The sequence below is a fragment of the Dipodomys merriami genome, unplaced genomic scaffold, assembly GCF_024711535.1.
Source record: "Dipodomys merriami isolate MVZ:Mamm:240054 unplaced genomic scaffold, mDipMer1.0.p SCAF_58, whole genome shotgun sequence".
In the NCBI taxonomy this organism is placed as follows: Eukaryota; Metazoa; Chordata; class Mammalia; order Rodentia; family Heteromyidae; genus Dipodomys; species Dipodomys merriami.
Window position 1 is genome coordinate 6,558,699 of NW_027206157.1, and position 16,310 is coordinate 6,575,008.

Consider the following 16,310-nt stretch of genomic DNA (forward strand, 5'->3'; position numbering starts at 1 on the left):
TGGAGTTAGAAGTCGACCTATTATTCTTGCTTAGTCTTTTTGCTTAAAGCTGACACTACCACTTGAGCCACATCTTCACTTCTCGATTTTGGTTTCTTAATTGGAGAAATAGCTCAGATTTTTCTGCATGGGATGATTTAAACCTGAATCCTCACTTTTTGACCTCTAAAGTAGCTAGGTTTTTAAAACATGAGCCACTGGTGGATAGCAACTACATTAACATTTTTGCATGTTTGATGAACTTTAAAGTAAAACATATATGTTACTTTTGAGAATGGCAGGGAAGAGTAATAAATGTCTAACAGAATTTAAAACATACAAAGCTGATAATGGCAACTAGCTGAGAATAGGATGGAATAAATCAAAATTTCCTATAACAGTTTTCAGTCTGTGCACAGAAATGATTGCATTGTTGGAGGCCAAGGCCATCAGATAGCTGACCTCCAGCTGGCTGCTATGCTCATGAGGCCAGCTAGTGCTATTCACAAGAATGTGATGTTGTTGGATGGCAAGGATCAGCTTCAAGTTCGGAACCTGGAATGTTTCTATTAATCTAGAAGGGGAAATATACCAGGACCCAATGACTGGGTATGTGGTTAGTGGTAGAATGCTGGCCTAGCATGCATGATACACTTGATTTGATTCCTCAGTATGATGTAAGCAGAAAAACTGGAAGTGGTGCTGTGGCTCAAGTGGTAGTGTGCTAGCCTAGAGCAAGAGAAGTTTAGGGAGAGTGCCCAGGCCCTGATTTCAAGCCCCCAGTGCTGGCAAAATTAAAAACAAAAACAAAAACAAAAACAAAAACAAACCAACCAAGCACAAAATGCTGTTTGTTGAAATAAATATGTTGAAGAATTCTTTATGTTCACTAGAAAATTGTGCTGTTGGGCATTCATAGTGAACTTTGTTATGAAAAATTAAAGTAAATTAATGAAATATTATCTGGCATTGGACAGGGCATAGTGAGATCTAAAAATGATTGCTGCCTATGGTTACTTGACATAACAACATTAGAGATACACTTGCCAGATTGTGATTTTTTTTCAGTATACAATTGTGGGATTTTTTTTCTTTTTCAAAATAACTTTACTGCCGGGTGCCAGTGGCTCACACCTGTAATCCTAGCTACTAAAGAGGCTGAGAATTGAGGTTCTCTGTTCAAAGACAGTCCAGGCAGGAAAGTCTGTGAAACCCTTATCTCCAACTAAAGGTTCAGAAAATGTGAAGTGGCACTGTTGCTCAAGTAGTAGAGTGCTAGCCTTGAGCTGCAGAGCTGAGGGACAATGCCCAGACCCAGAGTTCAAGCCCTACAGCCATCAAAAAATAATAATAGTAATAATATTAATTTTATTGTTACTATTAAGGTTTTATATATAAAGGCTACCATTTCATATGTTTGTTTCTTTGATAAAAGAAACATATCCATCTTCATTGCCAACAGTTGCTATATATTTATTCAAATACACACATACACACATACAAACACGTGTAGTATAAAGACCCAGGCAGTCTGCAAGGAAATATTTTAATAGGAATTCTATAAAATATTGTCTGCTGAGATCTGACTTGAATTTATAGTAATATCTAGCTGCTTCCACCCCTGGACAAGTCATCATCATTGGTGAAGATGTTGCCATTTGAATTTAGAATGCCCCAGAAAGACCTGTGTTAAAGAAAAATGATTTACCATTTCCTGAGAATACCTGAATATTTCCTCTGGAGATTAAGTTCTTCAGAGTGAAACCCATGAGAACATAGACTCTCATCTTCTTTCTTCTTTTATCTTTAATCATTCTAAGTCAAAAACTTTTCTCTTTGATATACTCTCCACTTTCACATTGTCTTGTCACAGGCCACCAAAGCAATAAAACCAACTGAACATACCCTGAAATCTTCGAACTTGTAAATCTGAGTAAGCTGCTTAATAAATGGACAATATCATTATTATGGTAGGTTATTAAGCTAACACAGAAGTCTAGTCTTTCTAACAATGTAGAATATATTAAAATGTGCTTCATTATAAAATATCTAACTCCATATTGTATTTTGTGTTTTTGTTTCTGTTAGTCCTAGGGCTTAAACTCAGGACCTGGATGGTGCTTTTGTGTTCTAGGCCAGAGCTTGACATACAATCTGAACTGAACTCCATTTCCCCTGGTGGTTAATTGGAGATGAGAATCTAATGAAGTTTCCTACTTAGGCTGGCGTTGAACTGTGATCGTCGGATCTCAATCTCTTAACTAGCTAAGATTACATCCTTGAACTACCAGTGCCTAACCAAGTTGCATATTTTGTGTAATTCCAATTTCCAGCATTGTGTAGATGCTCTTACTACAATATATTTAAAAAAGTAACCCTGTTTCCATTGTATTTGATGATGGTATAATTTGTGTGTGGGGGGGGGAAGGGAACAAACAAATTGTTTAAATAGGGATACAGATGGACCTATTGCAACAGTGAGATGTACAAGGCGTTATGTAGAAAAATGAACTTTACAACTTTGGCACAGGAGTGGGGAGCGGGGTAGGGGAGATAGGTAGGGATGGTAAGGGGAAACAAAGGAGGAGGCAACAATGCTTGATAAGAAATATACTCATTACCTTGCCCATGTAATTGTAACCCCTCTTTATGGTATTTTCACAGTAAAAAAAACCTTAAAACATGGATATTTGTAAAGTTTATAATAAAGAATGTTCAGCCTTTACAAAATGTATGCAAAATCTATGCTAAACTATTGATATTTACTGTACCTTTCCTGCATCAGTTTGATATAGTTTAATATTTGTCATGCCAACTTTTTCTATATTCTACTGGAGATTTACTTTTTCATGTATGTATATATATATGTATATGTACATGTATCTACCTACCTACCTATCTATCTATCTATCTATCTATCTATCTATCTATCTATCTATCTATCTATCTATCTATCTATCTATCTACATATCTATCTATCTATATCTATATATTCTGTATTCTTTCTCTCTCTATATATATTCCAATGTGGATAAATAGACTTGAAACTTTGCTTTGTTATTCTGTTCGGAAGCTGAAACTGGTCAGCTCATTCTGTGACAATATCTGTGCTCATTCTCATCATTCCTTTATTTACCACACAATCTGCCTTCTAAAACCAGCTTCATTTCCTAGGTAAGGTTACCAATCAGTCCAACCAATATACACCCAGAGGCTTTTAATAAAGCAAGCTTTAAGGAAGGAAGATAACATGAAGTGACAACTACAGAATTTCTACAGAGACCTGACATCGTTCACATTTCTGCCTTCCTTCTCTTCTCATACTTCAGAAAGCATTGACTAACCCTGTAAATATACTGCATTTATAACTTAAGGATCAGTGTTTTTTTTTCCAACCCGAAACCTTCTTTTCCATGATTTTTAACATAAACTTTTAGGACTTTTTTTGATTCTGATACGATTCCATTGAAAACGAAGCCAAGTATATCAAGAAAGCCAATGTTTTCAACTCAGAGTACTAAACAAAAGAGGGAGAAAATGAAGGTTAGCTCTATATGTTAAGCACAAATATAGGCAATATCAAGATATTTTGAAATTGTATATTTTTACTGGATAAAGTGGCTCAAACCTGTAATATTATCTGTCTGGAAAACATAGATTAGAGAATTCCAGTTCCAGGCAAGCACAGACAAAAAAAGTTTCAGAAACTCTAACCATTTGCTGGGTGCAACGTGTTTTGCTTGTTCAAGCAGGCCCAGGCATAGTGATACTACCTCAAAATAAGCAATCAAATTACATTCTGCAGTTATGGCAGTAGTAGAGATGCTGTTTCACAAGTATAGAATTTTGGGTTCTATCTTCCAGCACTGCTAGGCATTTAAGTGTGTGACCGGGCAAGAATTTGGCATGTCTAAGGTCAAGATTTCACACTCTTTTTACAAGCTCTAATAAAACCTTTACCTCTTTTGGTATTTTTAAAAAATATACCATAACTTCCATGCCCAAACCAAATAATTTCCTATCAGAGCTTTTCTCCTATCCGTTAACGAATATGTTATGTGTTGGATACTGTCCCAATGAAATCACACTAAAGATAAAAAATCCATTGCCTTAGAAAGTGACTGCATTTGGAAACAGAATCTCAAAGGTAGCATTTAAGTTGAAGTCTCCTCCAAGAAAAGCAGAAGGCCTTATTCCAAGGAAAGAGGACTCTGAAGAAGGCAACTCTGATCTTGGAGTTTTAGTTCCACCAACTCAGAGGCAATGTATTTACAGTGTTAATGCTACCCAATCTGTGGTAGTGTGTTATTACAATTAATAACAAATGTGGAATCTATAAGACATGAAAAGTCATTGACTCTTGGGGTCCATGACTAATCTCTACAATGCTAGTGATAAAGAAGGATGAGACATGGGGGATAATGCTTTTCAGGCTAGTAGGAAAATTCATGAATACTATCTCCAATTAACTATAAAAATTTCTGGGCTGGAGACATGGTTCAAATGGTAGACCGATTATTGTTAACAAACAGTGAACATGAGGTATGTTCAAGCCCAAATTGGGAGAAAGAAAAAGTCCTTAGAATACTATGAGAAACAGAGCTATGAATAGGAAAGCAGAAACAAAAGAAATAAACATTGATACAGACAGACCTTCCCAATGTCAAATATGGCACAAACTCTAATATTTAGGGTTTTCCTTCCTATACAGTAGAAATAAATGGTAGTTTGATTTGACAAAACTAAAGTGTAAAACTGTATGCAATAAACAATCACATTACTTTTATGTTTCCATAATTTGAATTTCCTACAAATTTATAGAATAGTGTAGCTTAGGAAAATCAATAAATGTTGCATTTTCATATAGGATTACATATCCTTTCAAGTGTTGTCTAAAACTGATCTACACTGAAATAATTGCCATTGTACCTTTCTCAAGATTCCAAATGTTTATATTTTCTACTGACCTTCCACAAAAATCATACCCCAAACATAACTTTTTAGTTTGTTCATGCAATCATAGAAACATAAACATATGGCCCAAAATGTAAATTACCTTTATCTGCTGTCATTAATGTAGTATAACTAATACAATTAAGTATATACCTTGAGAGAAATAAGATTCTTCCTTCTAAATACAGATTTGCAGGCATACACGTGCGCACACGCGCGCACACACACACACACACACACACACACACGTGCACACACACACACACACACACACACACACACACACATACACACATATTTACCATTCTGACTCAGGTTAGGTTCCTGACATTGAGTATCAGACAATGATCTAATAATCAAACTTTCCTGCCCAGATATAAAATACATTCATAATTCCACACATACAAAAATACCAGATCATTCAAAATAATGAGAATATTTAAAAGAAACATCCAGCTCCTGAGCCATTTACTCCCTGATTTCATTCATTCATGATGATTCATTTTTCATATAATAATTAAAAATCTTTCTGAGTCTCTGATTAGCAGACAAAAATATGCGATCATATAATAGAAAATGTAGGTAAAATTACTTGTCCCTAGGTAATCTTTAATATATCTTATCAAAGACTTCTGTTTCCTTCTTGCAGAGTCTGTTTCCGGCATTTTGCCATCATGTCTAATATTAAATTACAAAGGACATGCCATATTCCTTAATTCATTTTTCCTAAAGGTTACGCTATGGAGTTGAATCTGATTTGTTTGCATATTCTAAATTAAATATTCTCAACAACTTGAATTATTTTTGGTGTTACTCCTAAGCCATTTGAAACATCAAAAACAACTGGAAATTCACTTGGCAATGATTTGTGACTGGCAGTAATGGTTGTGGGGGGGATGAAGGACTTGAATTATCTAGAGTGCCTTAAAAATGGTACTGTTCTTTAAAGGGATGATCGTTTAGTAAGCTTTTAAAGTGTGGTTTTCTTATTTCATCTAACAAGATAAAAGTATGCTTTTCATCACATTCTTGCCTGCAAAGCAGTAGAATTATTTCCTTTGTACAGTTTATGCCCAGCTGCTACTGTAGTGAAACCCACAAACAACTGCACAGCTGTGTTAGCTGCTCTAGATTTTGAAAATTTCTTCCAGTAGTCCTTGTAATTTGAGCCCAGATTCATGTGATAGCACATAATCCACAATTACAAAGCACCACAGTATACAAAGACCACGTGCAAAAGGAGGTTCAATTTTTTTCTTTGTTGTTTCCTTTTTGTCTTATTGTCTTTTAAGGAGCTAGGGGCTGTTTATTTCTCATTATTGTTGATGTGACCTAAATAAATTTACCACATTATTCAAATAAAATAAATAGATATAAAAAGACATATTTAGTCACAAAATAAAGCTAAACATTTGAGTGACTTTTTAAATTCTAGTCCTGTTCTCAGTTATCTTCAAATAACGTTGAGATGAGTCAAGCATATGTGTAAATCAACATATATCAAGCACACAGAACTCTGGAATCTTTGCGCTTTGATTTCTATATCAACTTCACCTAGAAAAGAAAATTACCACGTGCTTCATGTCTTAAGTAATCTACTTAAAACAAGTTTTAGTAGTCTTTTTCTCTTAAAATAAATTTTTTTTGCCAGTCCTGGGTTTCTAAAATTATTTATTATTTATTTTTTAATTGTGAAAATACCATACAGAGGGGTTACAATTACATGGATAAGGTAATGAGTACATTTCTTATCAAGCATTTTTGCCTTCTCCTTTATTTCCCCTTCCCATCCCTTTCCATCTCCCCATTGGTATAAGTTCTGGAGGAGAAGGGAAAAAAAAACACATTGTTTTAATAGCATATAGGTGGACCCATTGCAACAATGAGATGTACAATATGTTATGTCCAAAAACCAACTTTACAAGTTTTATTACTTTTATCAATAGATCTCATAATCTGTGGAATTGAGGCATTGCATAAGTATTTGATTTCTTATTTCCACTGAATTAATATTGCATTTATTTTCCTTTTTGGCCCATGAAATAATGACATTCATGAGGATAAAACATCACTGTTTTTCATTTTGGTTGCCAAAATGGAACTGTTAGACATTTTGAAATTTTAACTTTAAATCTGAACATTCAAATTTCATTATTACTTCAACTTCACGACAACTTTAATGATAAAACAAAAAGAATTATTAAATAGAAAGCAACATTGTAAGTTATCACACCTTAATTCCTGAATTGATTTTATGATAAAAACAATTATATTTATATAACATGATATACGTACTCAAAGTATGAGATATGGAAACAAAAGACTCCTTTTTTGTTTTTGTGTTTGTTGTTCATTATAGAATGTGATGATTCTGTCTTCTTTACCATATGCATGGTATATTCATTGTACGTCTTCAGGAAGGTGGGAGGTGGGCACAGAGCTTTAGGGAAAAGGGTGAAAATTGCAGTAGTGGAGTTCATTGAACATTGATGATTTAACACATGGATGGGGACAGGAGGGAGGAATGAGGAACAAGTGAGGGAACTGAAGATATTCTATAAAAGGAAATGTACTCATTACATGACTTATGTAATTGTAATCCCTCTATAAATCACCTTAATAATAACAACAGAGAAAATTTTTAAAACTCAAACAGAATGTTGTTTCTTAGAATTCTAATTTTTTTTTTTTTTTTTGTCAGTCGTGGGGCTTGAACTCTGGGCCTGGGCACTGTCCTTCAGCTCTTCAGCTCAAGGCTAGCGCTCTGCCACTTGAGCTACAGCGCCACTTCCGATTTTCTGGTGGTTTATTGGAGATAGGAGTCTCACAGTCTTTACTGCCCGGGCTGGCTTTGAACCGTGATCCTCAGTTCTCAGCCTCCTGAGTAGCTAGGATTACAGGCGTGAGCCACCAGCGCCCGGCTAATTCTAGATTTTTTTTTGTTCACTGGTTTGGGCTGCTTGAGTCTATTTCTAAAAATATCTACATTGATATTCATTGAGTGAATTTGTGAACTACTAGTATATAAAAGTCAATTATGATTTCTTGTATGTTTTTTTTTGAGACTCTAATTTATTTACATCTTTAATCGAATTTGTATTATTTCTGTCTACTGGGTTTTGGTTAGGCCTGCTCCTGTTTTTCAAGGACCTAGTGTTGCAACATTAGTACTGATTCAAGATTGTTCTAATTTGTTTTCTTTGTGTGTGTGTGTGTGTTTGAAAATACTGTACAGAGGGGTTACAATTACCTAGGCAAGATAATGAGTACATTCCTTATCAAGCATTGTAGCTTCTTCCTTTGTTTCCCCTTCCCATCACTTCCCATTCTCCCGCCGGCCCTCCCCCCAATCCTCCTCTGCCCCCACCAAACTTGTAAAGTTCGTTTTCAACATAACGACTTGTATATTTCATGGCTGCAATGCGTCCACCTGATTCCCTGGTTAAACAATTTGTTTTTTCCCTTCCCCTTCACAAATTATGACAACATCAAATACAGTGAAGGCAGGGGTTATACCGTGGGGGAGGAACGTACAAGGCAACATAGAAATCATCTTATAAATGTGTTAGAAACAATCGTATGAAAAAAAAAATTTAAATACATATCTTAGGCTTCATTTCCTTAACACCAACTAATCTGATCTTTTCTGCTTGACTCAGACATATACTAGCTATTGCAAATAAGGGAAACCATGGGACCTATGTTTCTTTGGGGCTGGCTTATTTCACTTAATATAATTTTTTCCCCAAGTCTTGCCATTTCCTAACAAATGGGGCAATCTCATTCTTTCTGATGGAGGAACAGAATTCCATTGTGTATATATACCACATTTTCTTGATCCATTCATCTACTGAGGGGCATCTGGGTTGGTTCCATATCTTAGCTATGGTAAATAAGGCTTCAATAAACATAGTCGTGCTGGTAGCTTTAGTGTGGTCTTGTTTGTGAACATTTGGGTAAATGTCAAAAAGTGAGATTGCTGGATCATAGGGGAGCTCTATGTGGAGTCTTTTGAGGAACCTCCATACTACTTTCCAAAGTGGTTGAACAACTTTGCACGACCACCAACAATGCAGTAGAGTTCCTTTCTGTCCCCATCTCCTCCAGCATCTGTTGTTATTAGAGTTCTTGATTATAGCCATTCTAACTGGAATGAGGTGGTATTTCAATGTTGTTTTGATTTGCATTTCTTTTATAGCTAGGGAGATTGAGCATTTCTTCATGTGTCTATTGGCCATCCTTCTTTCCTCTTCAGAGAAGTTTCTCTTTAAGTCTTTAGACCACTTATTTACTGGGCAGTTGTTTCTTTGAAGATTTGTTGTTGTTGGATTTACTTTTGAGAGTTCCAGGTATATTTTAGATATGAAACCCTTGTTTGTTGTTGTTTTTTTTTTTAATTTAATTTAATTTTATTTGAGAACATACTGTACAGAGGGGCTACAATTACATGGGCAGGATAATGCATACATTTCTTACCAAGCATTGCAGCCTCCTCCTTTGTTTACCCTTCACCTCCCTTCCCAGCCTCCCCTCTCCCCCCACCCTGAAACCCTTGTTTGTTGTATGGTATTTTGAAGATCTCCCAATCTGTGGGCTTTCTATTGATCTTGCTAGCTATGTCCTTTGCCATGCAGAAGCTCTGCAGTGTCATGCAATCCCATTTCTCCAACCTTTCTTTGATTTGTTGTGTTTCTGGGTCTCTATTAAGAAAATTTTGACCTGTGCCAAGGAGACCTAGGGTTTCTCCTATTCCATCCTGTACTGTTTTCAGAGTGTCTGCTTTGACTTCGAGGTCTTTGATCCATTTGGAGTTGATTCTGGTGCAGGGTGATATATAAGGATCTTGCTTTAGTTTTCTACAAGTAGGTAACCAATTTTGCCAGCACCATTTACTGAAGAGGCTATCTTTCTTCCATTCTATTTTTTTTTGCTCCCTTATCAAAGATTAGATGGCTATAGGTCTGTAGGTTCATTTCTGGGTTTTCAATTCTATTCCATTGGTCATGAGGTCTGTTCTTGTGCTAGTACCAAGCTGTTTTGATTACTATGGCTTTATAGTAGAGTTTGAAATTTGGTATTGATATTCCTTCAGCACTGTTCTTTCTGTTGAGGATCGTTTTTGCTATTCGGGGTCTTTTATTGTTACATATGTATTTTTGGATTGCTTCTTCTATTTCCTTGAAGAATGAGGTTGGAATATTGATAGGAATAGCCTTGAATTTGTAGATAGCCTTGGGAAGTATTGCCATTTTCACGATGTTGATCTTTCCAATCCAGGAGCATCGGAGTTTTTTTTTTTTGTTTGTTTTTGTTTTTGCCACTTTCTAAGTTCTGTTTTGATTTCCTTTTTAAAGTTTTTAAAGTTTCCATCATAGAAGTCCTTCACTTTTTGGTTAAGTTAATTTCTAGGTATTTTATTTTATGTGGGAATATTACTAATAGAGTTGCTTTCCTAATTTCAGCCACACTTTTCTCATTGTTGAAATACAGAAAAGCCATTGATTTTTGAGGGTTAAATTTATAACCTGCTGCTTTACCAAAATTTTGAATCAGCTCGAGAAATTTTGGAGTGGATTCTGTGGGATTCTTTAAATACAAGATTATGTCATCTTCAAAGAGGGAGAGTTTTACTTCTTCTTTCCCTATTTGGATCCATTTTATGTTTGCATCTTGTCTTATTGCTGTAACTAGGCATTCTAATACTAGATTGAAGAGAAGTAGAGAGAGTGGACATCCTTGTCTCATTCCTGAGTTAAGAGGAAATGGTTTTTGTTTTTCACCATTAAGTATAATGCTTGCTGTAGATTTGTCATATACAGCCTTTATTGTATTGAGGAATGTTCCATGGATTCCTAATTTTTCCAGAACCTTCATCATAAGGGAGTGTTGGATCTTGTCAAATGCTTTTTCTGCATTTATTGAGATAACCATGTGGTTCTTATCCTTGCTCCTGTTAATATGATGAATTTATTTATTGATTTGTGTATATTGACCCAGCTTTGCATCCCTGAAATGAATCCTGTTTGATTGTGGTGTATGATTTTTTGTATGAATTATTGAAGTCGATTGGCCATAATTTTGTTGAGAAGTTTTGCATCAATGTTCATCAAAGAAATGAGTCTATAGGTCTCTTTCTTTGATGAGTCCCTGCCTGGTTTTAGGATGAGGGTTATGATGTCTTCATAGAATGAGTTCGGTAGTGAACTTTCTCTTTCAGTTTCATTGAAGAGTTGGAGGAGTATTGGTGTGAGCTCTGCTTTGAAGGCTTTGTAGAATTCCATTGTAAAACCATCTGGTCCTGGGATTTTCTTAGATGCGAGGTCTCTTATTGCTGTTTCTATTTCAATGCTTGATATGGGCCTGTTAAGATGGTTTAACTCATCTTGGTTTAGTTTTGACATGTCAATATTTGCTAGGAAAAAGTCTATTTCTGCCAAGTTCTCAAACTTATTAGCAAAAAGTTTTGAGAAGTATTCCAGTATAATATTCTGAATCTTGGTTTTTTCTGTGGTGATGTTTTTATTCTCATCTCTGAGTTTATTTATTTGGGTATGTTCTCTTATTTTTCTGATAAGATTTGCCAAGGGTCTGTCAATTTTGTTAATTATTTCAAAGAACCAACTCTTCGTTTTGTTGATTCTTTGTATGATTTTTTGTATTCTAATTCATTTAATTTTGATTTAGTTTTAATTATTTCTTTCCATCTACTGGTTTGGGTCTTTTCTTGCTTCTCTTTTTAAGGAGGCTCAGATGTCTCATTAAATTGTTGGTTTCAGATCTCTCCAATTTGTTGATGTAGGAACTCAGAGCTATAAACTTGCTTCTAAATTCTGCCTTTGCTTTGTCCCAGAGGAGCTGGTAATTTTTGTGTTCATTTTTCTTGAATATCATGAACATTTGAATCTCCTTTCTAATCTCTTCCATGACCCACTCTTGATTCAGCAGTGTGTTTTTAAGCCTCCATGTGTTACAGGATTTTCTTTGGTGGCTTTTGGTGCTGAGTTCTAATTTTGTTCCCTTTTGGTCTGAGAGAATTCAAGGTATATCTTCAATGTTTCTGAATTTGGACAAGTTTGCTTTGTGGCCTAAAATGTTGTCTATTTTGGAAAATGTTCCATGTGCTTCTGAGAAAAACGTGTATTCTGATGCTGCTGGGTGAAATATTCAGTAGATGTCTGTTAAGTCTAATTGATCTATGCAGTTGTTTAGGTCTGCGATTTCTCTGTTGAGTTTTTGCAGAGTTGATCTATCTAGTGGGGAAAGTGGTGTGTTAAAATCCCCAACAATTAATGTCTTTGGATCTATGTGGGATTTGAGTTATAGTAGTGTTTCTTGGTTAAATTTGGGTGCTCTGTTTTTTTGGCGAATAGATATTTAGGATTGTAATATGCTCCTGAAGGAGAGATCCCTTAATTAGTATGTAGCGACCTTCTTTATCTCTTCTCACTAGTTTTAATTTGAAGTCTATTTTATCTGATATTAGGATTGCAACTCCCACCTGTTTATGGGGGCCATTTGCTTGGTAGATTTTGTTCCAGCCTTTCATATTGAAAATGTGTTTGTTTTTATTGGCAAGTTGTGACTCCTGAAGTCAGCAGATAGAAGGATCTTGCTTTTTAATCCAACTAGACAGTCTATGTCGCTTAATTGGAGACTTAAGTCCGTTAATGTTGAGAGATAGGACTGAGAGGTATTTGGGAGTTCCTGCCATTTTATCCACCTTCTTGGGGGTTGCGGCAACTGGGTTATTCCTATGGTTCTTGGATTCTCAGTTTGGGTGAGGTTTCTTGGCCTTTATTGTGGTCTTATTGGTTTTCTATGTGCAGGACATCTTTAAGAATCTTTTGTAGGGCTGGTTTGGTGGAGATATATTGTTTCAGTTTTTCTTTGCTATGGAAGGTTTTTATTTGACCTGAGGCTATGAAGGAAAGTTTAGCTGGATACAGAATTCTGGGTTGATAGTTGTTTGTCTTTAGGGCATGGCGTACATCATTCCAGGCTCTTCTTGCTTTGATTGTCTCTGCTGATAAATCTGAGGTGATTCTAATTGGTTTCCCTTTATAGGTGATTGATACTTTGTTCTTGACAGTTTTAAGGATCCTTTCTTTGGTCTGAATTGATCCTGTGTGGATTATAATGGGGCAGTGGTATGTCCTATTCTGGTCTGGACTATTTGGAGTTCTAAAAGCTTCTTGTATCTGAATAGGCCTTTCTTTTTGCATGTTTGGGAAGTTCTCTGCTAGGATCCTGTTAAACAAATTTCCCAGACCATTAACTTCTGTCTCTATGTGCTCCTCTAAAACCATTATCCTCAGATTAAGTCTTCTGATTGTGTCTTCCAAGTGTTGAATAGATCTATCATATTTCTTGGATTTGTCTTGGATGGTTGTATGTTCTTTCTCTATAATAGCTAGGCTGTCTTCAATCCCTGAAATTCGATCTTCTGCATGGTCTAACCTATTACCAAGGCTTTCTACTTTGTTTCTTATTTCTTTTCCTTCTACTTGGTCGGCTTTCATGGTTTCAAATTCTTTGTTGGAGCTTTGTTTTAGATCTTGTATGAACTTCTTTTCTTCCTTAATTTGGTGTTCAGTGTTTATTCTCAAATCACTTAGTTGATTGGTTATGGTTTCCTTGGACTCCCATTCCTTCTGTTGTGTTACATTCAGCATTCCCTTTGTGGTCTCCCTGACTTCCTTCAGCTCTGTGTTTATGTATTCCATGAATCCCTTTAGTGATCTTTCTGTATTCTCATCCTGCTCTCTCAATTCCTGTATTACTCTCTGATTAGCTTCCTCACATTCACGCACTTCCTGTAGTTCTCTTTGAGTGTTCTCAAACTGCTCATGCCATTCCTGACTTTCTTTTTGAGTGTTCTCAAGTTGCTCACACAATTCCTGTATCAATCTCTGAGTAGCTTCCTCATGCTTATGATATTCCTGCATTTAAAGTTTGTTTTTCCTCCTCTCTCTCCCTATCATGCTCATACAGAGTCCTTTGCAGGTTTTCAATCTTTTCATTTATCATGTTTACCAGTAGTGTTTGTAGAGCTTTTTGGGAACTCTCCTCTGGATTATTCATTATCTGTTCTGTCCCCTGATTATGAGTGGGAGTTGAGATACACAGACTTGCCATTTTTCTTGTGTTTTTCCGGATTCCTCTGCCCATTTGGGATGAAAGTAACACCAGTTTTGTGTTAGCACACTATTTTAAGGCAAGCATCAACCAAAGTCTGTAGTTGCACAGTCAAAAGTCTGCAGATACAATCTAGTTCAATAGATATATCTATTCAACATCAAACAACTATGTTTTAATGGGGGGGAGGGGTGGCCTTCCCTCCTCTGCTCCCTGAGAAGGAGCGAGGATGTCAGGCTTCTTCTCACACCAGAGTCTTAGTTCCTGGATCATCTCTGGTCTGCGAAGTGCAGGATGAAGATGTCTGCTCCTTGCTGTTTCTTGCTGGTGTTGAGTAGAATCCGCTCACCTGCCGCATCTGACACCTTTGTCCTGGACTCTCTGTGTTGCAAGTATGGCGGCTATGGCCACTGCTACCACAGCTGCGGCGGCTGGCAAGTGCTCAGATCTGTCTCCTTGCCTGGATTTTCCCTCTCTGGCCTAAGTCTCTGCACTGTGATGGCACATTTGGTGTGATTCTCCCGTTTTAGGACTGTTCACTGGAACACTAAAACTGCTTTGTATGCAAGAGCTTGTTTCGCCTCCAGCTTCTCCTCTGCCATCCTCCTGGAACTCCATCAAAATAGTCATTTTTGAAAATCACAAAATTACATCTCTTGAAGCTTCTTTATCTATTAAATAAAATGTATTTGCATTCTAAATATGTCATTCATCTCTCCAACAATTGTATAACCAAACCAACTCCATGGCAAATAGATCCTCTGATTAATTCAAGTAAATATTTAGGAACAGAAGTTATCACAATTGTATAGAAATATTTACCCACCACTCTAGAAATTAAATCTGAAATCATAAAATATTGGGATTAATAATTAGCTTTCACTATGTTGCCATAAAGAGGTAGTGAACCTTTTCAAGTGGGCACAGAGATTTGGTCACTGAGAAATTGTGATCAAAGAGGACATTAAGATCAAAGTCCTTTCCTCCTCTTCCTTCTTTTTCTTCTCTGTCTCCGTCTATTTTTTCTTCTCCCTCTCACTCTTCCTCTCCCTCTCCCCCTCCTCCTCTTTCTTCCTCTCCCACTCCTATTCCTCCTCTTCTTTACTTGCTGGCTTCTATGAACACATGCTCCATCTAATGTTCCTGACATGGGGTACAGTGCCACCACCAATCCAAAGCAATGAGGATAAGAATCATAAACTGAAATGTATAAAATCAGAAGCCAAGATTAATATTTTCTTCTTTTAAGTTGATTTTATAAAGTACTTTGTCATATTAATAGGAGGCTGACACAGGAGGCTGTCATTTATTATAAGGGATAAGATTTGCTGGAAAAAATGTGACCTGAATTTCTCCAATGATATCCACTAGACTGACTGCTCAGACTGTTTATGTACTAGATTCAAAGATGTTCTAACATTTGACACAGGATATGAACATTTTCAGATGCACCTGCAGGGTCTCTGATTCATTCTTCATTGGATCTGATCCCTTTAATAGTGATTACTTGAAAGAACAATATAGAAGGAGAGACATATATCATACAGAGATTAAGAATTAGCCTAAGAGATTTAGAATGTTAAAGGCAATGAGGAATAAGCCTAGTTGATAATTAGTTCTTCAATAACCAAAAATGGTTCCTTAGAACAGTTTCTGGTATACCTTAATTACTATCATTTATTCCTTCCATCTGGAGTCATTCGTTCTCTTCTGTCACAACTGCTAATTAGCCTTTGCCTTTTTGGTGCCATGACTGACCAAAAAGATTTCCAAATCTCACTTAGACTACCCTTTTGATTGTGATTAGTAGTGATCACTCAAAGCCTGGAATCTTTGAATTTCCAGAATTAATCTTCACCTGACATCTAACCACATTCCTGGCATTAATTGCTGTGACCTAATGAACAAATCTTTTTTTTTTCAACACAGTATCCTAATATAGGTAAAGTACATGAATTAGAGACTATTGTCAGGTATCAGTATGAAAGGAGCAATTATACATTCCAAGTATGGGTTATTTATTTTGCATTTACTAACTAAATGTTGTCTTTGTTTTATTTATTTATTTATTTATTTTATTTATTTTTGCCAGTCCTGGGGCTTAAACTAGTCCCTGGGGCTAGGGAATTATCCTGAGCATTTTTTTTTTTTTGCTCAAGGCTAGCACTCTACTACTTGAGGCACAGCAGCACTTCCAGTGTTTCTTTTTCTGTTTATGTGGTATTGAAGAATTTAACCTAGAG